Consider the following 19,338-nt stretch of genomic DNA (forward strand, 5'->3'; position numbering starts at 1 on the left):
ATATTTTATTTTTTCTCATTTCTTGTACTAAAGGTACACATAAATAATATTTTTCCTGCAGTAATAGAAGTTTAATATATATATATACACATATATATATATTCTTGATATAATATCAATGTCAATGCAAAAGCTTTAAACTATGGGAACCTGCCATTTATTGATAAAATATTATAGGACTGTGATTAATGTTTTTATCTGATTCTAAAGAAAATGCGATAAAAACAAGGAGCACAGACTTAACCTGAAAAGTGCCAAAAAGAGCACACAAGAAATACTAATGTGAGACTCAAGGTTGCGACACTTGACATATGTTAAGTCGTAGGACTTCCTTGTATCTACACTCTTTACGAAGTACTCATACAAGTACAAAATTTGACTATCATGCTGGCTCCCTATATCCCTGAGAATGACAAAAAAATCAGACGAGAGAATGACGCTTCCCTATCAAAATAGAATTCTAATTCTTCTCTTCTTATATTATGGCAACTTCCTGTAGTCTTGGCTACAAATGACTAAGTGAAATATTACTGCATTCTGTCCTACATACTTGTGGGATAGAAATTACTTTAAATTGGACCTATACAAGGACCTATTTTGAATTTTTCCTTATGTTTTTGATTATTTTTCTCTTCTTTTGATAATTGACTCATATAACCCCATAACTGAACATTGCATTCTGAGCTAAACTTGATATTTTTTAACACCTACTTCAGGGGGGATTGTATTTTATTTTAAAATCTAAGAATTTTTGAATTTTTTTTGTTTGAGATTGTATTTTTATAAAAATCCAAGAATTGTGATTTTTTATTTGATTGTACTTTTATAAAAATTCAAGATTTTGATTTTGTTCAAGAAAAGATCTTCAAGAAAGAAGCTTGAAACTTTTATATCCAGAGAATGAACTGTTGCAGAAAGATGCCAGAAAACCTACACTTCATCAAGAAGATCAAGAATGAACTTTGGATATGATTGATTGAATTGAACTTTGATTGAACATTTATTGTAAATGTACACATTTATGCCAAAAGGGACTGCCCCTAATTTGGCTTTCTGTCAATGCGCCTAGCAAAACATTGGTTTTGCTTTCTTTTCTTTTCTATTTCCTCCCTCACTATTCTAATTCCTCTTAGAAATTTGAATATCGTGTATATCTATAGTTAGAAGTGCATTTAGGATTAGAAATTGATTATGTTAAATGATCAATGGGAAGACTAGTCTCCCAATGATCATCAGGGGGAATTGTAAATCTTGAAATTTCTCAGACTTGTGAATGTTAAAAATTTCCACATTTGAGGAATCCTCCATTGGAACAAATTCCCTACTGGAAACATTCCCCATTTTGATGTGAGAACTCGCCAGGATCAGAAATGGGAGGACCTCTACTCCACCCATACTTAAGACTGCTTTAGGGGAGAAAACTCCTTGCTATGGGAGGACCTCTACTCCACCCATACTTAAGTCTGCTTTAGGGGAGAAAACTCCTTGCTAAACAATGAAAGTACTTGGACCCATGCTTATGATGAGGCAGGGAGATCTTTGAGCCATGCCTGTTTTTAGAATTGATACAATGGGATGCTAGGTACCTCTAAAGGTAGGTTTGGGCAGGTTTTCTCTTGATGGGATTAGTCAACTCAGCTGTGTTTTCTCTAGTTCAGACTTACTGAGGGGATTAGTAGACTTAGCTGGAATTCAGATGGGCTGTCTTTTAGAAAACATCTATGGTGATTGGTAGATGGAAGAACTTAGGGGAGGTGACATAGGAAAAAAAACCCCTATATAAGAAAAGGAATCTCTTGAGCAAGGGAGGCTTGGAGATAGGATCCTTGGAGATAGATCCTTTTGGAGGAGGCCCTTTGAAGATCTCTTGAGAAGAAGTCCCTTGGGAGGCTGACTCTGGCTGGAACTCCCTCTGGGGAGACTCTGTTCCCCAGACATCCTTGCTTAAGACAAATTTTGTGGTGAGTGATAACTGACTGGTTTCTCTCTTAAGGCTTAGGCCTGGGTTGGCCAGGCCTGCCCTGGGCCGACCTATTCTTTTCTCATTAATTCCTTTTCTCTCTCCTTCTCCTTTTCTTTAATTCCACATTTGTATTATTAATTAAATTCTCTATAAAACCCAGCTGACTTGGGCATATTCATAATTTGGGAATATATTCCCTGGCGACCACCTTATATTTGATTTAAAAACCAAGACACTGTAGTGAAACATATTTTCAGCAGTCAAATTTACTCACCCTCTCTTATATCTATCATAATTTATATCTTCCACCATTTTATCTATCACAATTTAAGGCTCCCACTCTTTTAACTATAACAATGGTCTTCCCTTATCTCCACAATTATTAGCACTCTCCTTCTGAAAATTATTTTGTTTATAGTTTGTATTGTGTACATGCTTTATTCCTTTAGGAGAATAGAAGCTTCTTGAAGGAGAGAATCATTGTTTTTATCTTTATATCCTTGGTATTGTCTTGAACATAGGTTGTTCAATGAATAGGGCTTAGGGCATAGAGTATGGAAGACCTGAGTTCAAATCTACCTTCAGACTCTTACTAGCTGTGTAACTCTGGGCAAGTCACTTACTGCTGTCTACTTCAATTTCCTCATTTGTTAAATAGGAATTATCACAGTACCTACCTCTAGGATTGTTATAAAGATCAAATGAGATAATATTTGTAAAGTACTTTCTAAAACTTAAAGTATTGAAAAATTCTATTATTGTTAATAATAAATATTTATTGAGTTTAATTGAAACTTTTACTACCTATCTTATAGAGATGCTATGAACAAAGCACTTTGTGAAAACCATTGAATTGTCATAATTGAGAGATGGCAGTAGTGGTAGTAGTAGTAGTAACAACAGTAGACACCTAATTCTGGTGGTAGTGATAGTATAACAAAGATAGTGCCAGCAAGAACCTAAGTATAAAAGCAGAGACTATCTGGATTTGTAAATTTTGGGGTAGGGGAGGAGTGTGGAAAATGGATAAACAGTCTTTCTTATTACTCTAACACTTAACCATAGAGAAGTTTAGTCAAAGACTGTCAATTTCTTATAATTCCCAGTGATAAAGGTAATAATTTCACTCTCCAGTTATATTTAAGTTACTTCAAGAAGAACTGAAAATTGCCTCTTGACTGAGGTTCCAGTGTCTCATCCTTGTTTTTGGAAAGGCTAATGTTATAGTACAGTAAGTGTATTACCTATTATTGGAAAATCCATGATTAACAAGGACACACAGGATACAGATAAAAAACTGTTTGCTAAAATTTACTCCCTTTCCAATCCCCTTTTGAATCTTTTCCCTTGAAAAGCAGGAAATAGGATTTTCCCCAAACCCATCTCATTTATCAAAATCCAACCTCAAGCTACCAATGTATAGCATAGAGACTGGATCTGTGATTTTGTTGCTAGAGAATTGATGAATGAGGAAATTGCTTCTACCAATACATCAATACTCTACAACTTCTGGTCTTAAAAGAGATGCATTGAAGTAATGTTAAATGCTTTGCCCAGGATCCTACAACTAATACATTTAAGCAGTGCGACCTGAAATTTAGATTTTTGGGTTTCAGTCAGCTCTCTCTCCAATATGTAACATTGACTCTTTCATTCTGGAGGATAGAGATGAAACCAAAGAACTATCAAGAGTTAGTTTTGGAAGCAGCTAGGTGACTCATTGGATAGAATGTCAAGCCTGGAATTAGCAGAATCTAGCTTCAAATTTTACCTCAGACACTTCATATCTGTGTGACTCTGAGCAAGTCATTTAACCTCAGTTGCTTACCCCTCGCCCTTCTGTCTTAAGCTGTTAAAAAGACAAAAACAAAGAGTTTAAAAAATCGTTTGGGTGGAATGAAGGGAAGAATCAGTTTGGGAAGCTAGGGGCTTTTCTGACAGCAAAGACTTTCATCTTATTTTGCCAGGGGAAAATTCTTCAAGAAATACATAGTTATCAAGCTTCTATCTTCCCATAGTCTTAGCAAAACTAAACAGAAGGTGTTAGGTTTGTTTTTCTAGAAGACAAACCACTGTAAAGAGTAGCATGGTATCTATTTCTTTCAGTTACATTTACCCCACTATTTAAAATATTTGGCTCCTTGAATTTGTTTTCTCATTTTCTTCTTTTTTTTTCTGGCATCCTGTTGATTTCCTGTCTGCAAACAGTGCATGACACAGTTGCAGTATTTTAAAAGAGAAATGACCACACAAGAACAACCTGGGAGATTATAATGAATATAGTGAATCATATTCATTAGCTTTTTCCCTTTGGTGATTTATTTCCCTATACCACAATCTCATTTTGCAAGAGTCACTCCTTATGACCTCATTGAAAATATGAAAGGGAATTTTTAAACTCCCTTTGTTTATTTTAAATTAATCAATCAAGAACTTGGAGTGCCCTTTCTTTCATATTTAGTCAATTAGGCACTTGAAGAACTTTTTACTAGAAAAGGAAGTTCACACCCTCAAAGATATGAAGTGGATCCCACAAGCACTGCTCCCCCCCACTAGATAAATTAAGGAACTATGATTGGTTCCTGAGATGTGAAGTGGGAGAAGTGGTAGAGAAAAGTGCTTATAAGGTGAGACCCAGCAATAAGTCAGGGATTCTTATTTTGGATTCTCATTTTGGATTCAGCTTCTGATTTTGACTTCCTGATTCAGACTTTGGATTCTGATGAACATTCAGTTTCAGATTCCTGAGTTGGTGACTCGGTCTGAAGAGAAATGCTTACTCTGGTGAGACTCTTGCCTCCTTGGCATTAGAGACTGCCTTTTCTGGCTCATCCTCTTTGGCATCAGGCTTTTGGTTGGTGAAACACTTGGCTGGAGACACTCTTGTGGGCTGGTGAGATTTGCATTTCAATTTGCAATCATGTTCTGGAGGCACTTGGATCTGAACTTAGGGTATTTAGCGAGGCTATATTTTCTACTTCCTTCCTATATTTACCTCTCTTTACTATCTCTACCTTGCTGCAATAAAGCTACTAAAGCTACTAACAGCCTCATGACTTAAGAGTTAATTTTTATAAACGGTGACCACAACAACTTTTTGTAACTCTTAATTTGACCAAAACCAATTTTAATTCTTACAAAAGAAAATATGGGGGATGTAAGGACAATTTTTAAAAGAACTAGACAATTTATGTCAAAGGAAGTCAGTTTAGTTGATTGAAACTGACTTGCTCTGAACATTTTTGAAAACTCAACTCTTGGTTTTAAAGCCAATGTCAATGCCTATGTTGGAGGCAGAGGTAAGCTGGTAAATGTTTAACCATCAACTCTGAAAATATACAACACGATTTTAAGTTTAATGTGTATTATTGACATTTTCCCATCATCTTTATGAATCCATGCAATAAGTAAAATGAAGAAACAGTCCTGATTTGTAATGTTGGTCAATTTCTAAAGTATAAATGTGCACACTGAAAATTTAATGGTCTGTTTTCTTAAATTAGTAGGAGCCAACTCAAGTATGTCCCTGGTTGATGGCTTCTCCTTTAAAATTGATCCTAGCTCCTAGGAAATGTAGGGTCCTGTAAAAAAAGAAGGGAGTGAGGAAGAGAAATTGGAGGTTCCCTCTGAGCCAGAAAAAGGGACTTTATATGCCTATTTGTACACAGATGATTGTATTAGAATTATAATACAATCTGGGCTAAGGAACATTGCCTATGATATTGGAGAACCAGATTATAAGTTCTATATAAAAGGCTCAGTTCATTAAGGCCAAATAGATTTACCTTAGGTTCAGAAAGTTAAATAATGCCAATAAGGCCAATAACAATGCCAATAATATATTTTTATAACACTTTAAAGATTGATCTTCACAATAACCTTAGAAAGAAAGTGCTAAATGAGGAATCTGAGCTTCAAAAAAACTAAAGGAATATCTCCGGGTCCCAAAGCTAGTTACTGAGGGGGAATTCAAACCTAAGTCTTCCTGACTCTATGTCCAGTATCCTAGCCTCCACACTAAATAGCCAATAGATCAAATGTGCATTTGCTCCAGATTGGTGATAGAATACGTCTATTTCAGATTCATCTGTAAAGCTATTCTTTGGCAGGGCTGGCAAAAGCCTGCCTAAAGCTTCCTAGTTCATAGTGTAGGTTCCTGTAGTTTTGGTTCTCATCTTCCCATATCAATTATGGACAGTATTTGAATTGATCATGTTTGCAGGATAAGCCCTATCAATCCTATTCTGCCCAGACCACATCTGAAGTATTTTATTCAGAGTCATATTTGTAGAAGGACATAAACAAGTTAAAGGACTACAAGAAGACAGTGTCCAGACCGGTAAGAGAACTAGAGACCATGCCATGGAAGTATTTGTGAAAGGAACTGGGGACTTCAACCTAGAGAAGAGAAGACTTAGGACAAGATATGACCATCAGTCTTCAAGGATTACATTTTTTTCTATTCATCACTAGAGGGCAGAGCTACAATAAAAGAAGTTAAACGAGAAAGATTTTTATTTGATAGAAAGACGTTACCAGCAATCCAAAAGTAGATAGATTAAGAGGTAGAGGGAGTTTCCTCATTGATGGTCTTCAAATAATGGTTATAGGAACACTGGTAAGTGTGTTGTAGAAAATTCCCTTGTAAAAGGGATTTGGGGTTCTGTTTCGGGTAGGGTAGTGGACCTCTAAGTTTCCTTTCAGCTCCAAACTCCTCTGATTCCTTAATGACCATGATTTGAACTAGTCCCAATGCTTATATCCAGATAGTGCCCCAGCCACGACCCCGCTTGTCATCTCAACTCTGCAGTGTAACCCTAAAAAAAATAGGCCATCTAGCAAATATATAATACTTAACACAAGAATTATTGGGTGGGGGAAACAAAGAATTATTGAGTAAGGAAGTGTGACTATCTCAGGTCAGATCTATACCCACTACTAGAAAAGTGACAAAGCACATATCCTACAGGTAGACAATTTGTGCCATCAACCAGCTCAGGACTGGGACCATTGATATTTATGAAGTATCTATATCTGCCTCATAGAATAGATTCTCTCTTCCTTTAATATCTTAATAGTTTAAGCTAAATAGCTTAAGCATCATCTTTGGTATGAAAGCTTTTCCTGCTTCTGACCTGGAATTGCTAGTGACTTCCCTCCCAAAATTCCTCATCATTAATTACTTTACAAATATTTGTGTTTATTCACTTCATTCATGTCCCAAAAGTCTTAGTGAAGTTTTGTTGCTGATCCTTCAGTTTCAGAGGGTATCAGTGACATCACAGGGTGATGTCTTGAGTTGCATGTGAATTGGCTTTAAGTAAGGCAGTGCTGTGCAAAGTCATCGACCTCACTCAAATTTTTTAAAGCTTACCTGTGTCTGTTATATGCTTAAAATATGTAGTTATAGATGTCCCATGTAATTTGTAGGAGCCTCCAATTTTCAGTGGGGGATAAAGAATGTCTATGGATGTCTTCCAGAGTAAGAATACTCTATAAACACCATTATTTGTTTGTTCTTGGAAATTTTGAGAACAGTAGATGCTATGGTCATTTTCATTCACACGCTTCCTTATCACTGGGGTACTGCTGTTATTAGATCAAAAAGAGTGCTCTGAGTTAATGCACATGTCCAGAATGTTTTCTTGTTTATAAAATGAAGGTATTGAACTCGATACTCTCTGAAGTCTCTTTCAGCTTTAAAATCTATGACGCTGAGCCTTATTATTCAGTATCTGGGGGATCAAAGGTATTAGCTAGTAAGAAAGGTCTATATAGCTAGATCTAGTCATATTAAATTTAATTAGTTTCTCTCCTAAAAAACTATATAAAATTTAGTCATAATCTATATAAACAAAATACTATTTGTTAGTTAGAATCAACCACTCAGGAGATAAAAATGGTAAATAACAACTTGGAAGTATAAAGCATTATGTAAAATATCAGACTTTTTGGACTTGTTGGTTGGTTTTACCTACCTTTTTTTCCTTCTTTTTTTCTTCTTTATTATAAAAGATGGTCCTTTAGAAGGAATTGGAGGAGGAACACAATGGGATATAGAGGTGATATGAAAATATTTTCTGCATATCCTTTGATCCAGTAATATCACTACTAGGTTTGTACCTCAAAGAGATAATAAGGAAAAATACATGTACAAAAATATTCATAGCTGCACTCTTTGTGGTGGCAAAAAATTGGAAAATGGGTCCCTCGATTGTGGAATGGCTGAACAAATTGTGGTATCTGATAGTGATGGAACACTATTGTGTTGTGAGGAATGATGACCTGAGGATTTCTATATGAACTGAGAGAACCTCAATGAACTGATACAGAGTGAAATGAGCAGAACCAGGAGAACATTGTACACAGAAAGAGAAACATTGTAGAACAATCTAATATAGGTATCAAGTGATAACATTTGTACAATACAGTGGAATTGCTTGTCAGCTCTGGGAAGGGGAGGGAAGTGGGAAAGGAAAAAAAATGAATCGTGTAAACATGGAAAAATATTTAAAAATAAAAATATTGTATATTACATTGTTAAAAAATAAACATTCTCAATAAAAGTTTATTTTTTTAAAAAGACTGAAGTTTACCTAGCTAATAGTCTGCCCTTATCATCCGATGTTCTACTAGAATTTAAGTTTATATTGAGAAATATAAAAATATTGGTTCTAAGAACCTTCCAGATGGTGAAATACTTGATAATGCAACTCTTACTACAATAATATTTTTTACCACTGATGGATTATCCTGCTTAAAAATCTAGGGCATGAACTCCTAGAAGATTTAGAAAACAGAAAACACACAACTGAAATCCAAAGAGATTGATGATATTCAGCTTGGATTATGAGTAACAATTAGAAATAGAATTTCAAACAATTCAATTAAACAAACATTTATTATGCACTTATTTTGTACAAAATAATATATAAAGTGCTAGAGACAACAAAACAATTTATATAATCCCTTCCTTCAAAGGCCTTAAATCCTCCTGGAAAGACTAAGAATTCAGAAATTGAGTCATATCCATAGTATATGTCAGAGAGCAAGAAACTTTCTTGTATAATCATCAATCATTTACATTTAGATCTTAAAAGACAAAATAAGAGGCAAGATTGAGTAGGAGGGGCCCTACTGGAGTTCAGAGCCTTGTTGAATAAATGCCAAGGACTAGTCTTTTCATAGGCTCATGCATGTAAAATACAAATAATTCATATTTGTGTAGCATTTCAAGGTTTATAAAGTGTTTTGCTGGGTTTCCTCTACAGTTTGTTCACCCAAAAATCATTAACATTACTAAATATTACCAACAAAACTCAGGAGAAAGAGGTGGTAAAAGAATTTTCATTTAAAATAACTATGGATCCGTACAACATATTTGGGGATCTACCTGCTAAGACACATAGAAACTATATAAACACAATTATGAAACACCTCACAGACACATCTAAATAACTGGATTAATAATTGCTCATGAAAAGGCTGAACCAATATAATAAAAATGACAATATTATTTAAATTATTAGTCAGTGCCATGCAAATAGAACTACAAAGAATTATTTTACAGAACAAGAAAAATATAATAAAATTCATCTAGAGGACATTTTAGAAAATAATTTGAAACTATGCTTCAATTATTAAATTGTCCCAGCATTATGGCTAGTAGGTAGATCAAGAAAGGAGGAAAGGGAGCCATAAGTACAATAATATTTATAGCAGCTCTTTTTGTTATGGCAAAGAATTAGAAACTTAGGGGATACTAATCAATTAGGGAATGGCAGAAAAGTTATGGTATATGAGTATTACAGAATGCTATTGTGCAATAAGAAATGATAAAGAAGATGGTTTCAGAAAAACTTGGGAAGATTCTACAGTGATACAAAGTGAGTGAGCAGAACCAGGAGAATAACTTATATAATAATAGTAATATTGCAAAAGTAATCAACTTTGAAAGAGTTGGTAAATCTGATCAAGACAATTACCAACCACAATTCCAGTGGACTCATGACGAAACATGATATCCACTTTACAGAGAGGTGAGGGAGTCAAAGTACAAATTGAAGCCAATTGTCTTCTCTTTATTCCTTTTTCTTTCTTTTTTAAGTTTGTCATGACTAATGTGAGAATTCAATTTTTAAAAAAACCTTACTTTCTGTCTTAGAATCAATATTGTAAGAATTAGGAAATGGGGGTTAAGTGACTTGCCCAGGGTCACATAACTAGGAAGTGTCTGAGGTCAGATTTGATCCTAGAGCCTCTTACCCTCAATGCCCTGGAACTCAATTTTTTTTTAAATAATGTTTTAAAATTAAATTAATTTATTAAAATAGTATTATCCTTAAAGACACAGCCAACAGTAACTATAGTCTCTCTAAAGGAAGCTATTAAAGTTGATGTTACATGTAAATTAAGTTTCTGTGAGAAATAGCAAAAAATTGTATTTATGTTTTTATACCTTTCTCCTTGTCTCATTTTTCAATTGCTTATTTGCATGTTGGGTTCAATCTCTTGTTATTGCATACAATGTCTTCTTATCTTTGTCCCTTTGTCTAATCTAGTTTTTGTTTTGATATTTTCCCTAAGTATTTGATCATTTGAATACACACAAATCATTATTCAAAAATAGGTCCCATATCAGTAACTAGTCTATTAAAAACTAGAAAGGGAGCAGCTGGGTGGCTCAGTGGGTTGAGAGCCAGTCCTAGAGATGGGAGGCCTTGGGTTGAAATTTGGCCTCAGACACTTCCCAGCTGTGTGACCCTGGACAAATCACTTAACCCCCATTGCCTAGCTCTTACTGCTCTTCTGCCTTGGAAACAATATACGGTATTGATTCTAAGACAGAAGGTAAGGGTTTAAAAAAAAAACAACAACTAGAAAGACAAGGTAAATAAATTGATGGGAAATTTTTATTCTGAAATAAAATTTTTCATCTTACTATCTCTATTTTCTTTGCTTTATGGATTTTAAAAAATGCTTGCATCAAATGGTCCTTTGAGATAGTCTCAAGTTCTAGCCCTTTTATGTTAAGATATACTTTTGATTTTATTTTTTGTTGTATACATAGGATCACGGTTTAATTAAATGCAGGCTTTTGCAAGCTAGAAAGGTTTTAAACACAGCCCTGAAAATATACTATGTCTATTTTTTGTTTCTAGCAAAGGATTATCAGGCTCATCACTGGTAAGTTGGCAAATTGATGATGTGATTTTTGGTCCTAGCAAGTATTATAGGAAAACAAATGGAGGGACTGTAGGAATTTGACTCCATCATTTTACATATGAGGTAAAAGATGAAGTCTTGAGTGATTAAGAGACTTGCCCAAGGTTTGATAGCTAATAGATTTCAATGACACTCTAAATCCAGATCTCTTTCCACCATATTTTTTTTCCCATTCCAATGCTCATCATATCTGGGACTCTCCAACTCTCTTCTTGAGTTCTAGTTATATACAAAGTGCAACAGGGGACTGGCCATGGAACCCAATTATTATAAGCACACATGGAGTACCACTAATTCAATTGTCCATAGGGAAGAGACTTGAGAGCCTCCTTCCTAAAAAAGTCATGGATTGCCTTGAAGAGTCTTTGGAACACACATGGGCATTCTGTTCTGACCTGTTAACCAAATGGTATATGGGAGTCTCTTTGATTAGCAGAGGTAGTTACTAATGTACTCACAACTGAGAGTGCATTCAAAAAACAAAAAGCAATCTCAACTTCTCTTTGTGTCATTTATTTCTCTGTGTCAAAGTTGCAATGAGAAAAGAGAAACCAAAATGATAATGGAAGCCTTGAATGTCCCTATCCAAGGATGTCATGGATGGTGAGCCCAGCCCTTAATTCTTTGCTTTGTTATTTGATCTTTTATTTGAACTAAAGGAGATTAGAGCCTTTGATCTTGTGAGTTTCTGAAGTTCAGGAGAGTGCATCAAAAGGAGGTCCAGGAGTAGAATCTGTGCAGGCAGCCAACCTTGCCTTGGGGCCCCAAAGAACAGCTTTTAGAGCCCGACCCAGTTGGAGTCAAGACATAGGCTCATATAGCAGTGATGTCACATTTACATGAGAACTTGGTGGGACCAAAACTATATAGAAATTATGTTGTCAGAGTCCAATTCCAGGGCTTAAAGTGGTAGAGGGGAAGAGTATGCCCTGAAGTGTTGGGAAGAGGGAAATATTTTGTACTTTTCTTCTTTCTATATCTTTAAGGTAAATGTTCCTTTGTAAAAGTTAAATAATGTTAATTGGGTAGAGGGCATTTGGGTTAATAATAACGATTCCACACCTGAATAGACTTGAGCCAAAAACACTAGAGAAGAGACACCTAACCCCTCAAGGGTACACAGAAAGTACAAGCTCAGTGAGAGTCTATTGTAGAACTGTTTCTATATATGACCAAGAATACAAATGAAGAGATTGCCCAAAACATTAGGCCACAACTTTCAAATTTTCCAATCTGCATTAAACATTGAATTGTCATTAACCTTGAATTTCTTAATTAATCTCTTCCCTTTGTCCTTTCTTATTTTAATGACCTGGAGAAAATCAATCATACATTTACATTTCAGTAATTCATATTTCAAAAAGAGAAATTATGAAAGTCACTATGGTCAGAACTTTGAAGACCATAAGATTTAGAAATGGAAGAAATCTTTGAGATCATACAACCCAGCCTCCCCATTTTACAGATAGGATAATGAGAGTTAAGTGACTTGTTCAAGGTAACATAAATAATAAATATCAGAGCAGGATCTGAACATATATCCTAGATCACCAAATCCTTTATAATAGTGCTGTCTCTCATCAGAAGGCCTATTGAATTGTGGAATGATCAACTGTGTTGGTTACTCTTAGCAATACAATGATTCAGGACAATTTTGAGGGATTTATAACAAAGAATGCTATCCAACTCCAGAAAAAGGAACTGTTGGAGTCCGAAGCAAATCAAAGTATATGATTTTTCACTTTGGTTTATTTGGGTTTTTATTTGGGGATTTGGGTTTTACATGAATATTCTCTTTATAAAAATGAATAATACAGAAATATGTTTTGCCTGATAATACATGTACAACCCAGATTAAATTGTTTACCATCTTTTGGAAGGGGGAGGGAAGAGAGGTAGGAAGAAAATTTGGATCATATAATTTCAGAAAACAAGTAGAAGATTGTTATTCTATGTAATTGATCAAATAAAGTATCTTTACCAAAAAGAGGTCCATTTAATATGAACTAATAAATACGCCAGCCAAATTGTACTCTGTGAACTATCTAGGCACTGACTGCGTCATTCCCACGGCATTCTGCCTTGCAGTATTAGCTATTGTCAATGTATACACATCTTGTCTTCTCAAATAGATTACAAACTACTTTAGAGTATAACTTATAATTCTGCATGGCTCCTGCAACTTTTAAATGTTTAAATGTTATAATAAAATTAATAGCAAAATTTAAAAAATGAAAGTTCAAGTTTTAAACTTTTAAATATAGCTGTGCCAACAGCAAGCAGTCAATATATACTCATGTAAAACCCAATAAATTGTCGTCTTGTTGATTCTGTTCTCATATCCACCTCTCATCTAGACTAGTGCAATAGCCTCTTCTGTCTTCCTGCTTCTCATCTTTTCCCTCTATAATTCATCTTCCACACAAAGAGCAAATTGACATTCCAGAAACACAGATCAGACTATGTCACTCCCCTGCCCAAGAAGTTTTGTGGCTCCCAATTTCTCCTAAGACAAAATACAAATTCCTCTGTTACACATTGAAAACCTTAACAATCTAGCCCCTAAATATCTTTTCAAATTAATTTCACATTGTTTCCCCCCATAAACTTTACATTCCAACTATTGTAAGAAATAAAGAAATAGGGGGCAGCTGGGTAGCTCAGTGGATTGAGAGCCAAGCCTAGAGACGGGGAGTTCCTAGGTTCTAATCTGGCCTCAGACACTTCCCAGCTGTGTGACCCTGGGCAAGTCACTTAACCCCCATTGCCTAACCCTTACCACTCTTCTTCCTTGGAACCAATACACAGTATTGACTCCAAGATGGAAGGTAAGGGTTTTAAAAGAAATAAAGAAATCTCTGGACCATCATTCTGAGCTTAAGGTCCATCTTTAATTGTGGGAAATTTAAAGCTGGTGGTCTCACCATGCCAAGACTGTGGCAAAGACCTCATCTAGATAGATGTTCAACAATGTGTTTGATAGATTTTTGACCCTAAATTGTCCTATTTGCTGTTGCCTGTCCAGGACATCTTATCTTCCACTGATCTGCCTTTTCACAGGCCTGGAGTGCTCCCTTATCTTTGCTTCTTGGTATGTCTAGCTCCCTTAAGTCTTCAGCTCAGGCTCTATATCCTATGAGTCCTTGCTTAATCAACTCAATTATTAGTGCCTCAGAATTACTTAGTAATTTTTTGGTAAGTCTATTCAGACTTGGAAGTGTTTTCCTGCCTCCCCACACTCTAGGTCAGTGATAGTGAACCTAAGGTATGGGTGCCAAAGATGGCACACAGAGCACTCTCTGAGGGCACATGGCACCTCCCCCCAAGTTTGTTACTAGAAAGGCAGAGGAACTTGGGGGGAGCTTTTCCCCTCCCCCTCTCTACACTCACTTAGGAAATCCCTCACTTTACCCACCCCTCTGCTCAGCAACCCAATGGAAGCACTTTCTCCCTACCCTGTGTGGGGTAAGGAGTGGGGATAGGGGAGGTAGGTTGGCATTCTGTCTCTAAAAGGTTCACCATCACTGCTCTAGATCAAGTCCCCAGAGCTCAGCTGACTTAAGTTCCTTTCCAGGAACTTAAACCCTAAGGGGTTTAAGGAGTGACTTTTTAATGCTATCAGCTCACCCACTCATTCTCATTTGTTCTTCCCACTCTCTTCTCTATATCATTCACCTTCCAGACCCAATGATTTGCATGCTAAGGTTAAGATTTAACCACTTGGCATCAAGTAGCTTCTATTCGGGCATGTCGAAGGGTGGGACCAAGATGGCAGAGAAGGTACACATACCCACCTGATCTCTACCAAACTACCCTCCAAACAAATATGATATTATGCCTCAAAACAAATTCTGGTGCAACAGAATACACAAAAAGACAGGGGATATAATTTTTAAGCCCAAAACAACTGAGAAGGCCAATGTGAGAGATCAATTGCACCAGAGTAATTGTGGAGCTCAAAGCAGCTGAATCAGCAGCAAAGACTTCCTGAGCGCTCAGCTGCAGCTGGTAAGAGGAGGTGGGGGGTGGGGGGTTGGACAACTTCTCAGAAGGAGATTAAATGGGTGTCTTTGTTGGCTCTGGGTCTAAAACTGTTGTCCCATTGCCCATATTCAGATCCAGGTCACAGTACTGGGTTGTAGTCTCTGGGTGAGGAGGAGCACCAGCACACACCAGGGCTTGCAGCCACAGGGGAGCAAGGGACTCTGGTCAGAGTTCCAAGATATAAAAGAGTGATTATGGTGGCTCACAGACCAGAGCACAGGCTAGAAGAGTATTGAACACACCTCTCCTTTGATCATACCACCTTAGAACTGAAAACTTAAAAAATCCCCCTAGCTAGCTCTGAAGGCAGCTAGCTGCACAAAGAACCAGAAACTTGGAACAATGCTCCCTTCACCACAGGAACAGAGCCCAACTTTAATAATTGTTTAAGTTAAAAGAAGAGGAAAAGGCTGGGAAATGAGCAAACAGCAACAAAATTCAGCATATAAAGACATATTGATTGAAAAGAAATGAGAGGAAAAGTTATAAAGCATTTCCCACTCCCCAATATCAGTGGGCACATTCTCCCCTGCCCTACCTCAGTCCCTTCGGTGAGGGGGCTCAGACCCCACTGAGTTCTATTCTGAATGTAGCATCACCACAGGACAGAATCACTCTGTTGTTAATAGGATACACCTCTATTGATCCTCTGCTGACCTGGGTATCAGAGGTAGCTCCTCAGGGCCCTGCTCCTCATTAGGCTGGGTTTCTGGGATGTTCTGGAATCTATTCCAATTCTAGGACCTCTGCCAGCTCATTCTTTCAGCCTTTTGAAGCTCCCAAGGTCATAGCTATGTCCCATGATCCTTTATGAGCAAGAGAGAAGTGGCGCTTGTGACAGACACAATAGCAAGCTCACATGCTGATGAGGCCCAGATCTGGAGGAGTTCTCAGATGCTCTCTCTACTTAGAGGCTTACAGTAGTTACTGCTTTGCTTGTCATTAGAGAATAAATCAGTTGGCCAAACAGTGCCTTTTCTATGTATACCCATTTCTAGTTTAGTCATCAATGAACATGTTTGTCTTTACCACATAGTAAACAGAAAGAAACTAGTCAAAGAAAACTTGCCCATGCTCTGAAATGGAGAGCTGAACCCTCCAATACACACACCCAGAAGCAGGTTAACCTAGTCTCCAGGGCAATGTTAGAGCAAGAAAACACTGTGCATGATTGAAGAATGGGTCTTCTATTAGCTAATTTTGTTGCATTTCTATCTTGTAGCTCTTTATCTGTTGTCATGTTGTTTTGGTCAATAAATAAATATTTATTAAGTGCCTACTATGTGCACTGTAATAAATGCTAGGGATGAAAAAAAAATACAGTCCCTGCTCCCAAAGAACTCACAGTCTGAGGTTGTTGTTCAGTTGTTTTTCAGTCTTAACACTTCACGTCCCCATTTGGGGTTGTTTGGGGTTTTTTTGGCAAAGATATTAGAATGGTTTACCATTTCCTTCTCTAGCCCATTTTACAGGTGAGGAAACTGAGGTAAGTAGTGTTAAGTAATATGCTCAGAGTCACAAAGCTAGTATCTGAGGTTAGTTTCGAACTCAGAAAGATGAGTCTTCCTAACTCTAGGCTCAACATACTATCCACTGCACCATCTAGCTGCCCTATCTAATGGGAAGAATATATAAAAGCAGCCAAGTACAAACAAGATATATACAAAGAATAATCAATGGAGGGAGATCAGTAAAGGTTTTCTGTGAAAGTCTTTTTTTAGCAATTTTAGCAGAGGCTTGAAGGAAATCAAGGAAACCAGAAGGGAGAGATGGAAAGGGGAAAGAATTTCAGGCATAAGGGACAGCCAATGAAAGTATACAGTTCAGGATATGAGGTGTCTTGTAATTCTTTGGTGGAAAACAACTCAAACAAAAAAAATTAAGAACAAAAGTGAAAAAAGTTTGCTTTGGTCTAGATTCAGACTCCATCAGTTCATTCTCTAAGAAACAGATGACATTTTTTATCATGAGTCCTTTGGGGTTGTCTTGAATCATTGTGCTGTTGAGAATAGCTAAGTTATTCACAGCTGTTCATCGTACAATACTGCTGGCACTGTGTATAATATTCTCCTAGTTCTACTTACTTCACTCTGCCTCAGTTGGTATAAATCTTTCCAGGTTTTTCTGAGCTCCTCCTGCTCATCATTTGTTATAGCACAATGGTATTCCATCACAATCATATATTATAATGTAACCATTCCCCAACTGATGAACATCCTCCCACTTTCCAATTCTTTGCTACCACAAAAATATACTTTAAATATTTTTATGCCCATAGCTCCTTTTCCTTTTTGTTTTATAACTCTCTGGGATACAAATCTAGTAATGGTATTGCTGGGTCAAAGGGTATGTAATGTCTTATAACCCTTTAGGCATAAATCTAAATTGCTCTCCAGAATGGTTGAATCCATTTACAACACCCATAATGGGGCATTAGAGTCTCAATTTTCAAACATCCCCTGTAAGTTTTGTCATTTTCCTTCCCTATCATAGTAGTCAATCTGAAAGGTGTGGAGTGGTACCTAAGAGTTGTTTTAATTTGCATTTCTCTAATTAATAGTGATTTGGCATTTTTCACATGACAATAGATAGCTTTAATTACTTTGTCTGAGAACCAATTGATCATAACCTTTGACCATTTTCAATTTGATAAACATTTTTAAGGACCTTATCATTTCCAACTCATTTTTATAAGCACTGGGAATACAAAGATTCACAATATATACAGTCCCTACCCTTCGGGCATGAGTATGGGACAAGAGAATATGACAAAGCTAGGGCATTCTAATACACAAAGAGGTCATGATGAGGCAAAGGTGAGACCCAGACCAAAAAAGCTCTGGAAGAATTTTAGAAGAACAAAAAATTTAAAACTTTTAGCTAGTTTGGGGGCTGGGAAAAAGGTTGTTTAAGGAAGGCTTGAGACAGTTCCTGCCCTGAGCCTTACAAGGAAAAGGATTCTGAAAGTTGAAGATAAGGCAGGAATTCAGGTCAGGATGGGGGGTAGGAGATGGCTTGTCAAGGTTTGGGGACAGCATTAGGCCATTGTGAAAGAAATGAGAACATGCAAAGGAGAATAATGAGAAAGAAGGCAGTATCTTTTAGGATCGATATCTGTTGCCTGCCTCCAGATTAGCCTGTCTGCTCTTTCTCCTGTTATTGATATGTTTCTTTTTCAAGCCCTGACAAAAGTGAAAGCTTTAATTTAAAATTCCAGAATGAGAAAGATGCAATTAGAACCTTTATTTTTATTAATTGCTCTGAGTATCTCTTGTCACCACACACCAGCAGAAATAATCCTTTGTATTCTTTATATCCCCACTTCCCATTTTATGGACATATGACAGTCTATTTAATAACAAATATTTATCAAATGCTTATTAAGTGCTTAACATTATACTAGTCACTATGATGAATTAAAAGGATATGCAATACATGGAAAGACTCAAGGTTAGTTTAAGTAGCTTTTAGCCTATTCTGAAAGATGACTGGAATGCAGCAAAGGATGAAAAAACATCTTCTAAGACATATAGGACTAGAAAAGGAGATGATCCTGTCATGAACAGATGATGGAAAGTCCAATTGCTACCTCGGTAGCCCCAAAATGTTAGATGGACTAGAGTAAGACCTGTTGTTCCTTGGCTATTTACTACGTGTACAAGAATCAAATAGGACAGGAAGGACTGGAGGGCTGGCAATATTTACTCATAGATGGAGGACTCAAAGCAAGGAGACCATGAATTTCTCTATATAGAGATCTGAGCATTAAGAGGCAAAATAGTCTAGTTGATAAGAGTGCTATATTTGTAGCCAGGAAGATCGGGGTTCAAATACCCCCCACCCCCACCCAGGGCAAGTCTCTTAACTTCTTTTTGGACTACTGCCTCATCTGTGAAATGATGAGATTGGACTCAATGACTTTACATGTGCCAGCTTGAAGTCTATGATGCCATCCATCGTCCTACAGAACAATTTTATATAATACAATACATACACCTTACCTTCATAAAGCCTGCAACCTCATTGGGGCAATAGACATGTAGGAAGGAGGGAAATAAGGCTGTATGAGTTGTCTATTATATATCAAACACTATATTAAATGCTTT

The 19,338-nt window shown here is 36.6% G+C and overlaps 1 long non-coding RNA gene across 1 annotated transcript in view; it reads right to left on the bottom strand.

Moving 5' to 3' along the window:
• Positions 1-16,105, bottom strand: part of LOC103099395 (uncharacterized) — a 57,863-nt gene extending 41,758 nt beyond the window's left edge. Inside the window, exon 1 of the long non-coding RNA XR_008914684.1 lies at positions 15,771-16,105. This is a non-coding gene — a long non-coding RNA (uncharacterized LOC103099395). The remainder of the gene's footprint in view (positions 1-15,770) is intronic.
• Positions 16,106-19,338: the final 3,233 nt, after the last annotated feature.

This window comes from Monodelphis domestica, chromosome 1 (genome assembly GCF_027887165.1).
Source record: "Monodelphis domestica isolate mMonDom1 chromosome 1, mMonDom1.pri, whole genome shotgun sequence".
NCBI lineage: Eukaryota > Metazoa > Chordata > Mammalia > Didelphimorphia > Didelphidae > Monodelphis > Monodelphis domestica.